Source organism: Micropterus salmoides, unplaced genomic scaffold (assembly GCF_014851395.1).
Source record: "Micropterus salmoides isolate LMB-PRFRI ecotype aquatic unplaced genomic scaffold, ASM1485139v1 Ms_hic_scaffold_7, whole genome shotgun sequence".
Classification (NCBI taxonomy): domain Eukaryota; kingdom Metazoa; phylum Chordata; class Actinopteri; order Centrarchiformes; family Centrarchidae; genus Micropterus; species Micropterus salmoides.
Window position 1 is genome coordinate 16,618,317 of NW_024044459.1, and position 12,950 is coordinate 16,631,266.

Genomic DNA, 12,950 nt, shown 5'->3' on the forward strand with positions numbered 1-12,950 from the left:
GGTCACCTCGCCCGGGTGCAAAGATAATTTTCTAGAAGTGGCGAGTCCATCCGTGGAGGTGATGAATTCAGTGAGCAGTTCGCCGTTTGCTGAAGAAAAAAGGATGCTGAGGCAGTAGGGACACTGCTATTTATACGTCACACACATATCGGTAGCGACGTCCTATTGGTCAACTACGTGCACGATAACATTTCTGTGGGCAAGTGCGTGCGTGTGATTGGAGGAGGTAGTACCCATAGAGTCCAGTAGAGGAGCCTGTGTGAGATAGAACACAACTCTAAATAAATTTAATATTTTTTTCAGTTTAGCTGGATGTGTAAGTAGGAAACCGTTTACTAGAAGCTTGTTTGGCTGCCCCAAGTGGCCATGAAACTCCATTAGTACTGTTTTAAATCTAAACTTGAATATGGAAGAAATAAGTCACAAAACATAAAAGACACATTATACATTTTTAAGGCTACTTTTATCAGCTTCTGTAATGGTAAACAAACACCATATTAACAGAGTTTTGTACCTGAGCCACTGTTAGCTTTAGCTGTATCTGGGGTGTCCTTGTAGCTGGGAGACCGAAACACATTGAGCACCTCTAGGTTCACTCCGTGTTGAAGTAAATGCTTCGTCATATTGGAGCTGCTGCCTCCCTTGCATAAAATATCATTACTGCAGGTGTTTCATTTTGCTGTGTCGTTATCTTTTTTAGTGAAGCTAAACCAAACTTTTCAGTGTTTGAATCGAAATGCACGGGTCTTAACAAATCCACGGTTCTTGGAAATTTTGGTTTCAACTTATAACCAGTTCTCAAACCCAACCCTAATGTCTTCAGGCATCTAATAAATGGAAACTGCCCTCTTATTTTTACAGTGATCACGTATACAATCTAAATGTGCATGATTGGCCTTGCTGCTGCGATAACAAGAGACCTACTTTTTTAATCCTTGAGTTCTAACTTTGAAACTCCAGGCTTATCAATAGTGCTCCTGATTATTCTCAGGAATATGTCTGGAGGAGGTAGATAAAAGAAATAGGCAGGGGGAGAGAGAGGTCTTGAAGTTGACATTATCCAGCCATCTGTGCAAGGGACTTTCAGATAGTTCAATGTTGACTGATAAATCAGGCTCTGGTGTTCTCCTTTATCTTCATTCAGGGCGGACAGATTGCGACAGAAAGTATGTCTGGACAGGGAAAGGCCAGAAGAAGGAGCAGATTGTTTGGCTGCTGTCGCAAATGGATCAGAGGTCTGCTGTGTGCTGGATGGATGAGTGTGTTCGCTGTATGTTTGCACTGTCTGTTTGGGCCCAGACTACCAGACTCCATACATAGAGACAGCCAGGGTGCACGGCTGGGTTCAGGAAATGACCGCGATTATGCCAAATGTCCCCTTTGCCTCAGTGTCCCTCATGGTGATGGATATGGTATGTAATAGAGTAGAGATGTGACTCCATAGAGTCTGCTCTCAAGCATCAGTCTTTGCTGTCCCATGCATCTCTATTATAAAATCTCTGAAACTAGACATACATTTCTTAGCTGTCTGTCTGTATGTGCATTCTTGACCAACATGAATATGTCTATAGATCTGGATATTTTGTTTGTATAAATGAGTGAACATTCCTACAAAACACTTCCACCACCAGTTTATTTTGAAAGAGTGGCTGAGTTAGCAGGCACCCATGGGACATAAAAGGCAAGCTACTGCACATCCATTCTGACATTCCTACCAGCTCACTGGACGACCAGAGGCTAACAGTGTGAGGTAACAGAAAATGGCAGAACATAAGGTCGTAAACTTCTGGCCACCACAGCCGGACACACCTGCCCTTTAGCACAAAGAGACACAGAGGAATTATGGATGCACACCTGGATTGGAAAGTGCAGCAATAAAACCAAGCAGCCAAAGGCGGCAATGTCAGCGCATTATTTGAAGCTGACTTACTTAGATGGGCAAAAAGTAGAAACACCAGTCAAAGTCACTGGGAAAATGAACATTTTAAGCCTATTTTCTTCAATTTGACTGAGCTTTGGCTTGTGGAAACTGAAATTATTACCATCCTGATATTAATGTGCAGCTCTTTGGTGAAATGGCTTTTAACTTTATTAAATTCATTACTTACTTACACTAAAAAAGTGATGATTCTCAAATATTTTGTAAATGTGGTGCATAATGATGCCCTCATTCTTTTGCCCTCTCATCTCCAGTTTCAGTTAACAAGCCAGGACACTTTTTGACGAAGACTAAACACATTCCACTCGACCATATTACTTTTAATTTAGATTTTATATGGTGTTTGATTTGCTTTTAATAGTCTTTATGGTTATTTTAAGAGTTGACTGACTTAATTTTAAGACTTTAAGACTGCTTTTTGCCCCCCAGACATAGGCAACAGTTGACTTTATGTGCATAAAAGGTATTGACTCCTTAATCAAACAAGCCTGGATTTTACTGAGGCTGAATAATCAAATCATTAGCAGCACTTGAAATAATTAAAAGCCCTCATACCTCCACCAAGTCTGAACAATGCTGCAAATGTATTTTATTAAGGGAAAATCCCTACCTAGGAATAGGCTTTGGGTTTAGGGTTTTGGGTTTGGGCTCAGAGTTTCCCTAGTTTCTGTGTCATGGAAATTTGGTTTGCAATGACTTGTGATGGTTTATATCAAAGAGGCCTCAACTACAATATGTATGCCATTACAGGAAGATGAACAATCTTTTCAAGTGTTTCCAAATATGTCATGTGACAAAGTGGAGATTGGGCCAAAACTTCTTCTAAATGTAATTCAGTAGAGTAGTTTTTTGAGTTATCCTGCTATCTAAGAAACAAATGAACAAACAGAAACGGATGAACAAACGAAAACACACCCCTGACCTCCTTGGTGTAATAAAGCACACAGAAACTACACTCTGACACAGGCTTGATAAATGGTGATTTCAGCTAAATAACGATGATATTTGGATGACTTGACCAATAAATATTTGTAATAACTAAACTTCAAGCATCACTATCCTAAGCTTCCCCTTCCTGTGGATCAATGTTAAATTAGCTGTGAATTCCACTTGACTTATTATTTGTTTATACAGCATAAACCAAACAAACACAAACCACTGTTGCAACGATTCTAATGAAAATCTCAAAGTAATCCAATATGGGATATGAACTCATTCATTTTCTCGGCCTACAGATGTTTTGTAAAAAAATGCATAATGAGCCACATGTTTACGTTAACACTATCTTTGTAATGCAGTATAACAGAGTCCATTTCTAAAACATTTAAAAGGGACTTTTAGTTTTAATTTGGGAGTTTTTACTTTACATAAGTATAATGATGCTCCAGCAATGCCAGTCACCATTGACACTTATTCTGGATTGGACTGCATGCCAAACTCTTTCTAGTAATTATTGTATGTTGTGTTATTTGTTGGTTTGCAGTCGCTGGGGGCTGCTGAGCAATGAGGCAGTAGACTGGGTTACCTTTGTCAGTTGCTCCTGTGTCTTGAGTTGAACACCACATTACACAACACAGTTATTAAGTGAGAGCTTTTCCTCCTGGGAGTTAATGGATGGAATGGAAGAGAATAATGTCTGTGTGTATGTGTGTGAACTTCTGTGCATAATATACACTTACAGAAAAACCTTCAAGGTAGAGTAGAGGGTATTACAAATTCTGTTGATCCATGTTATCTCAGAGCGCGACCTGTGTACAGGCCAGCTCTTAACGATGCACACAGAGCTACACACTTGGAAAAAGCCATAAATTGTGTCACTGGAGTCGTAACCCCGACGTAAACTGAGCAGAGTAAAAAGTCAGACAGACTTATTTCGCTCCTACCCGACACTGCTGAATAAGCTCAGCGCCCTGATGGATTACCTTCGGATGACCCGGGGTGTTAGTTGTGATGAATCTGTCCAAAACCATCTGGGGTCCCACTAGAGTTATTGCCTGGCTGTTATCAGCTGAAAGCACACACTGATGGGGTATGTTGTGGCAAAACATCAACACCAAGATGGTTTTTGCAAGTTTGGATTCTTACTCAGGAGGAAAATGTTGGAAAGCCTGGTGTAATGCACTGAAAGATGAAACTACGAATGAGCTCTTAGAGCATAAAAATGTAAAAGTCAGTCAGGGTCATTGTGAAGTACAGGTTTTGAAATCACCTTATTATGGATAATTCATGTCCTGATTGCACAACGATTGCAATGAACTTGTCTTTGTGAAATGATTTAATCTCAGATATTGGAAAATCCCAGACCATGATACACATGTGAGTGGACCAAATGCGTCAATATTAAAACCTCTGTTTGCCAAGGACATTACATTTTGTGGAAGGAATTTTACGTGATGTCTTTTTCTTAAAAAAATAAATTTAAAAAAGCAAGAATTGACTTCCCTTGAAATTGTCATAGCCAAGTGTAATTCTTTTCGTCTTTCTAAGAGAAATACCTCTAATTGTAAGGCTTACCAAAGAAATTTCCATTACCATTAATTTCAGTTGGCCACATAACAAAACCCAATTATTTCAAATGGTCTCAATCTGCTGTCAAAAACAGTCAAAGACAGTGTTTTAAGTCAGTAAATATACATATATTTTGGTCTGCAATCCCAAACTTCTAAACTTTCCCTGTAACTTCTGTTGACTGGGTTGCTAACTTAATCTTCTCTCGAGACCTGATGCTGCATGTTCATCATCATCTCACACAATGGCAGGCAGCTATTTGTTTACCTTCAGAAAAAAAGAAGATTGTAAGACAAAACAAATTATTTTTTTGCTGACCATCTATGTCTGGCACATTAAAATCCAACCTGTGTGCTTGTGTTTTTAGGCCAAAAGAGTTTTCTCTGCTTGACTGATTCAGTTAAGATTTTAGACCTGTCATTGTATGTCTGTCTGTACAATGTCTGTCTGTAATATGACCCCTAAGTAAACACTAACTTCTAATGGAGATTCTGGCTCAGATCAACTTTTTGGTTCTGTAAAGTTTTATTCTTAATCCCACTCTACCTTTTCCTATTTCTCAGTCATCTTTATGTGCTGTCTTCACTGATACACCATCTAACCTGAGGCCAAAGGAAGCTGAAGGTCAAGGCAGTGAATCTGTGGTTTCTCAGCAGGTCATGTTTGGCTTAGCATTCATGTTTTACTGCTTTCTGATGATGATGTTGTTGCTATGACTTCCTCCATTGCTCAGCTCAGCAGTTACTAACCATGGCTATGGCAAAAACATTGCAACGAAAAGCATATTGGTTGTTATTTACAAACTGTACTATGCTATTTTAGTATAGAAAATATGCCCTTGAGGAAGAGACTCCATCTTGAGTAAGTAAATACAATCAACATTGAAACATTCAAATGTATGCATTTGAAAAACATTTTTCAAAGTACACACCATGTGGATTGAACATCATTCTTATCCACACTAATCCCCTCAGAGTCAAGAGTTCATGGAGGATTGATGCATCTCTGATGCTATGTCAGACATGTGCTTTTTATTTGGTCACCAGGCAGCTGTACTGCCTTATCAGCATAGCTGAACCAGCTGGGAGTCACTCCTGCACTACTTTGTTGGGGACATTGGCAAGTAGTGGGTGAAACGTTCTGACTTTTTAAACACACTCAGCTTGAGTTTAATTTACTTATCTTGATGATATTTTCAGTGGGCTTGTTCTCAAGATCGCAATATGTGTTTTTCCTTTATAGCCAAATCCATTAAAGCACCCAGGTCTCTGCATTGTTTTCCCCAAAAATGTCCTCACAACAGAGGCTGTAGCTTTCAATGTGCCATAAACTACTATTACAGAACTGGTCATTGCTTATTGTTCAAATGCAAGCTGTGTTTGATACAGTATGAGAGTTTCTTTAAGATAAAAAACTTTTTCCTTTACAAAAATTACCTTTACAAAAAGAACTTACTTTATATCAGGAAATATATCATGAAAAGAAGAAAATAACACAAAGACTCTCATCCAGATTTCAATGCCAACTTTAAAGTTGATGTTCTGAGCTATAGACACAATTTTTGTAGGTACTTAAAAGTATAAAGAGTTCAGTGTCAGCAAGTGCCTTGTCTGTGTTTTTGCTGTTGTGGTCTTGATTGTAGGACAATGTTTTAAATGGGCACACCTTTGTCATTAGTTTCTCTTTAATTTGACTAATCTTCATGGTTATCTTGGTAATATATTCAGTGCTTAATTTGTGCCTGAGCTAGCCGGAGCGCCACTCTGGTACCTCTGAGTTTAAGCCTTTTGCACCCTGGCACCTCTAAAGTGCGCTCTGTCACAGCACTTCTACACAAATAAAATTCTAAGATTTTATCAGCCTAATAGGGTAAGCCTAATGGATTTCCTTATTTACTATTTGATTCGGTACCTAATAATGGTTTCTGTTCGCCCTTTAAAACAATGTGCAGGTATGCCATGCGTTTTAAATAGCCTAATTAATTATTTGATCAGAAATGATTAATTAATTATTTTCGGCGTGCAGAACTTTTCCCGTGCTCCGGCACCTAATAATTTACAAATTAAGCATTGAGTATGTTGCCAAGTTGTCATTTTCATGGTGTTAGGTGCTGCTGTTCCTACAGATTACAGATGGGCAATACTTGATAGGCCATTCCTCTGTATTACTATTAACAACATTTTTTTTTAAACGTTTTTTTGGTAACCATTACATTTTTTTATTTGTTTATTAGAAACAAACCACATTTGTTTCTTCTGATGTGAAGCACGTTTCTTTCTGGTACAAGAAGATTTTTTGACCTACCCTTTAAATCAACAAATATAGAAAATATGTAAGCATTAGTCAATGGAGAGAAGAGTATGTCACATCTTATCAGTCTAATTGTGAAGTAAGCTGCTTTTCATTAACTATCCACAGAACTTATGAATTATTATTATTTGGACCGGCCTCAGTCCTTTTCAAATACCACAGTAATGTTTCATCAAGAATTAGATTTGATAGGAGTCCAGTGCCAGCAGGATTGTGGTGAGTTCATTTCCTCCATGTGCAGCGTGGGAGGAGGAGGATGGGTAGGAGAGGAGGAGTGGGGGTGCTTTGGGAGGGCTGCAGAGGGGCAGTGGTCGTGGAGGAGTTAAGAATGACACATAATTAATCAGCTCGTGCAGACGACGGATATCACTTCACTGTGGAGGCTGGAATAGAGGCCCGTCTGTATTGAACAGCTACTGGAGGAAACCGGCCCTTTGCCTTTCTTACACATGCGGACAGCAGGAGGAAGAGAGAGAGAAAGAGAGTGAAACCGTGAAAGTGAGTGAAAGAGAGAAAGTGTGTGTGTGAGGCCACTTACAGATGGGATGGAGGAGGACGAGGAGAAAAAAATGGTTTAGGGTTTTAACAGCCTACCCACATCTGTTTATTTAGAAAAGAAACCATTGTGTCATTCAGTTATTCTAACAACCTACACCAGGGCCAATGTTAGTCCCACAATGACGGCTTTTTAAATACACAGTTTACACTCCTATGAAGTGGCCTCATAACTGCGTTGGAGCCTCAGGAACGTGCCAAATGGGGGAACATGCTAGGGTTTCACATTCCCTCCCGCACTACTTGACGTCTCTATAGCAGACTGTGATGCCAGAGGTTGACCGAGAGAGATCTGGTGGGGGCCATTTGTCTCGGTCTTGCATGCTTTTTCTGGGTCTAATCTCTTAAATTGGTACTCAAGGTTTGGAGGTCTGCCAAGAAACTGCAGGAGGTTCTGGGACACAGGTCTGAAGGCTATGTGAGTTGGTATTCTGCTGTGTTCTGTTGTTTACATATCCTATCAACTGTGTACTTAAGACTGGTAAGCAAACTGTTAGAGATGCACAGAAATGTTTAGTGGAGTGTGAGTTTGCTATAAAAAAGACCAATCCTAAATAAAGCACCCCTATAGCCAGACAAGAATATTAAACATGGACAATTCTGCAAAACCCTAGGTTATGTTCAGTTTATTTTCATCCAAGGCAAATGTGTTTAAAATGTTCCCTTTTCGCTATATATGGAGAGGGGCAACTAGGCGAGGGAATGATTGTGGTTATGGCAAATGAACTATGGTATGGTTAGGGTTAGGCAACTACAACATTGGTTAAAGTGGGTATAATTGATATTTTTGTAATACTGTATCAAATGACAAGGGAAAACAATGTGACAATGTGAAGGGGGATCGCTCATAGTGAACCTACAGAGAATTATCACCTGAATCTGCAGCTCCTCTTGGCTTTACGGAGCATCGTAATGAGTTTCAGCTCATTGTTCAGCCTGCAAAACTTTACTGTTTTTGTCTCCGCTGTCATCACACGTAATTTTCGGCTGTAGGTAGGCAGCTTTTTTCAGTGGAAAAACTCTAAAAACCGACTCTACACTACAGCAGACAGACGTAGTTTGTGACCATAGCTTGTGAACATAGTGGGGCATTAACAGTGAAAGAGCCAAATATTTCCCCCAGGAGTTGATAGAGACCAAAATCAGAACTTTGTTACTGCATTGGCAGTATTTGAAAGATTTCAACCTCTACCTAGCCTTTACTAACATTATTATACCAATAGTCAGTTGTAAAATCAATCACATTATCTTCTTGTAAATTGTCTGACAAAATAGCCACAAAGAAACTTTCCTGTCACAAGCATACAAGAGAGTATCACTCTCTATAACGAAGCTTTCATCAACAGCAGATCAGGAATGTTTAGTGCTTGAGGTCAAAGTGATTATGCCTACGTTTGCTTTGTTGTGTTTTTATATTGTTAAATTCTTTCTTGCTGCATTCCATGTTTGGGAGATTAAGGTCATATGTCTGTGTCGGGGGTTAGATCTTTATTGGTTGGTCCATATGTGCTGGTGTTTGTCTGCAGTGATATGAAAGGCCTTCAGGCCTGCATAAACAGCCACTCAGACAGGCTGATGGCTGAGCAGCATGTGTTGCAACAGCTGCCTGTGTGATATGCGGTGTGTGTGGAGGCCACATAGAGATTCATAGAGGTCTGTCGGGGTAAATACTAGAGAAGTTACCTGGATGTAATTACATTTCTACAAGCACATGCTCCACCCACACTGTTAGTTTACTTGAAGTAAACATAAAGCCAAAGATGAGTGCTGTCTTCAAAGTCAGGGTGTCTTAGTTTTTCTATTTTAAGGGTTTAAATGATAGGTCTGACAATTACCTTTCCTTCAGGTTCCACTGGGGAGCCAAGTGAGAAGAGGATGGCCTCAGTCTCTGGATGCCTTGATAAAACGTCAATCTGTGATCGTAACCACCAACAACCGACCCGCTGATTGGTTTGTAGTTTGGTGTAGGGCTGGTTTATGAAAACGTCTGCGACCGTTTTTAATGCATTTTATTTCTGTATTTGATGCAGACAGTAGAGAGACAGGAAATTAGCGGCGAGAGAGACAACATGTAATAATGGTCTGAGGTCAGACATGAACCAGGGATGGTGTGGTTCATGATCAGAGCCTTAGCCCCTAGGCCACCAGAGCACCTCAGCCCCTACAATGTATTTGGCTTTTCTTCTATACCACATTTAGATACTTGCAGTTTTATCTAGTTTTTAAGCGTAGTTGGTGTGATACACAGTAAAACCCCAGTTTAAGTTCATAAAATGTTACACTGATCTGTACATTCTCTCAAGGATTGATTTGAGTCACTGAATAATCTTATGGAGAACATGTTACTGTATTTCAGGCATTACTAAAAAGAATAACATACTGACAATATATAAACAATGACTGCTGCTGCACCTGACCAAAATGGCGTGTGATAAATGTGATAATTACTTTGTCAGAGTTTGTTTCCTCTTTTGATGGTAGACCACATGTGTAGATCAGATCATGTTGAATTGTGTAGAAATTATGGTGCAGTGGACTGTGCTCAAAGAGTCAGGAGGATCGGTGCCTATTTGACATGATGGATGACTTTAATCTTACTGATTAAAGGAACACGCCCCCCATAACACTTCATTTAACATTTTACCCATTTAGAAGAAGGAATCCACCCAGTCTTTAGAGGTACTTTAAAGCACAACAGGAATGGAAGTTTGAATTTCCTACTTCCTAAAACTAGGGGCGTGTGTCACTGATTTGGTTTCAAGAAAAGTAAATGTGTATGTTCCCTGAAAACTGCATTATATCAGTGTTCTTCATTATTGTGAAAATGGGGCAATACGTTGGACTGCAAGGGATTTTCCCTTTAACACTGTCACGTAAGCAAAGCAATTTCCAGGGTTGTGCGACTCTTGCAGCCAAAGCACTCTAGAAATGATAAAAATAGGTGGTTTATTTATGGCTTTCTGCCATTATCTGGCAACTTGTACTGTTGTAATCACTTGTGCGTCATTCTGCAGTTCCAAACCGAACAAATCAACACAAATCCCCAGAAGAGGACAGACGAACGGGGGACAAATTAATAGGCAGACATGAGGAAGGAAATGAATCCTTAATCTTGTTTGGTTCTGTTCCAAATAACTTATCACTTGCCATTATCGCTTCTCTGAAATCCCAAAGAGGAAGCAATTTGAATGGATAGTTCCTGCCAACTCATTTCCTGTATCCTGATATTTCCTTTTTCAGACAGCATGGTGCAGGCCCACTGCGGCTGACCTGCTGGGATTCCTCTCACTCCGGTACTGATGAAATCCTGATAACACAGCTCTCTTGATACTTCTCCACAGTCTTGTGACCATTTATGAGATAAAAAGGTTAAAATGTATAAAATAGGACACCAGAATGTCTTTAATGTCATAAAGTTTTTTGTAGACACCATACTCTAGTCATAAGTTTATTTTTCATCATATACTTTAAATAACAATCTCAACAATGTTCTTAAACTCCAGAAAGTGTTTTGGACAAGTGTGTCAGATCAAAAACTCAAAATGTGAAAGGACAAAAACATCCTGCATGCTGTTGATTACTTTTACCCACTTAATTAACAATGTTTCGGTACTCAGACCATCATCAGGTAAAATACCAAAATGTCATTAATAAAGTGAGTACAAGTGATACACAGTGTGCAGGATTGTATAAAATATAATATGTCTTAACTTTGAAAAGAAGTATGGTGTTCTTCTCAAAACATTACTAAACGTCGCTAGCTCTCAGTGTTCTGAACACCAGCAGGGGATGGTTTTAATATCATTATGTTTGTCCCTTAATTGGACTGTTGCGGCAAGAACTCTGGTTTAATTGAGCCCTCAAAGTAACGACGTTCAGCTCTCAGTGCAGCACATCTGGTTTAGGCGTACAGCTGTTGGCAAAGACAAAAAGTGTCGGATGACTTGATCAGTTTTTTTTTTCCGTCTGTAAGTGTTTAGGATAAAAGTTTTTTTTTTTTTTTTTTTATGTGGATGATGAGGCCTTTTCTCAGAAGACTTAACTCATTTTCTAAATATGGGCAAAATTGCTGCTTTATTTACACTAATATAAAAAATATGAATGACTACCTTGCTTGAATGGTGTTGCCTCTGTTTCATATTACAGTTGTGCTAAAAGCACTTGAAACAATGAAGATGTTGGTGTTTGGAAATCTTTTGTTGAAGCACACAGTGTTTCCATTCTTTGTGCTGGAGGGAAGGCAGGAGAGGGACTCCTGAGGTATTGAGTTCCCTGTATCCATCATTTTCGACGAGTTGGGACCTTGGAGTAGCGCCAGCAGCGTCTGTGCTAGCCAGCCGTAACTGACATTGAGTGCATTGTTTGCAGTGGGAAGCTCACGGCTGTGGCCTAAAGGTACATTCCTGAGATCAGAATGCTGTTTGAAACACAAACAGCCTTTGTGCCCTCACTGCTCTTTCCCGGACTCCCTCATCCACATCAAGCCTGAAGAACTAAACTGCCTCCTCTCGCTCATGTGTCAACATGTGGGCTATCATTTTACTCACACACACACACACACACACACACACACACACACACACACACACACACACACACACACACACACACACACTTATGTCATTTTGATGATGTGGTCCAGGCAGATATCTAATCTCTTGGAAAGAAGCTGTAATGTCAAATCTTTTTCTAAAACAAACAAGGTTTTCAGATTTTTATTGACCTTTCTGACTCCTAAAGCATTTGCCTCATTGTTTAAGACAAAACAAGACATTTCGAGATGTAATCTTGGTCTTTAGTAAACTATGGTGGGCACGATTTTTTTTACATTTTATAGAGCAAATATATAATGGATTAATCGAGGAAATCATCAGCAGGTTAGTCAATAATGAAAATAGCTGTTAGTTGCAGCCCTTATGAGAGTTTAAGAATGTGTTTTTGTCATTGCTCTGGTTGTGGTCAGTTGTGTGCAAAAACTCTGTCCCAAAACCAAACACCAGACAACTGTCATTCAAACCGGAGGGAGACAAATTTACAAACCTGCTGAATGTTTTTGTCCTCAAACTGCTTTATTCTATATGTTGTGAACTTTAACCCCAAAACCTCACTGGAAATAGTCAAATTTACACTCTATATAAAAATCCTTTTTTCATGTTAGCTGTCACATTATTTTACAGTGGAAAGCAAAACTATTGAAAACGAGAAGACACTGATGTGTGAATCACAACCAACAAAGGAGTGTTTAACTGTAAAGTAGCTTTACTTTCTGTCTGCCCACATTTATTACCTATTGCCCAATGGAACATCTTTACACCTGTTGAAAGTTAATAATGGAAATAAAATTTTAAAAAATCGGATGCAAACATGCCAGATTGAGGAAAAGTTGGTATCAAAAAGAGTGGTCACTTAATCACTGAAAAACTCCTGGAGTCCACTTAAAAATGAAGATACTATACTATATACTATATACCAAGGTTGAAGTTAGTCAGGTTGAACTAATATCGGATCACATGTTAAGGCAAGACACATAATGCCACTGTTCTGTTTCACCGGCTTAGCATTTGACAGTGTGTGATGTAGTACAATAATATGAGGGAAGTTAGCCTTAATGAGTGATTATATTAAGTGATGTTCACTG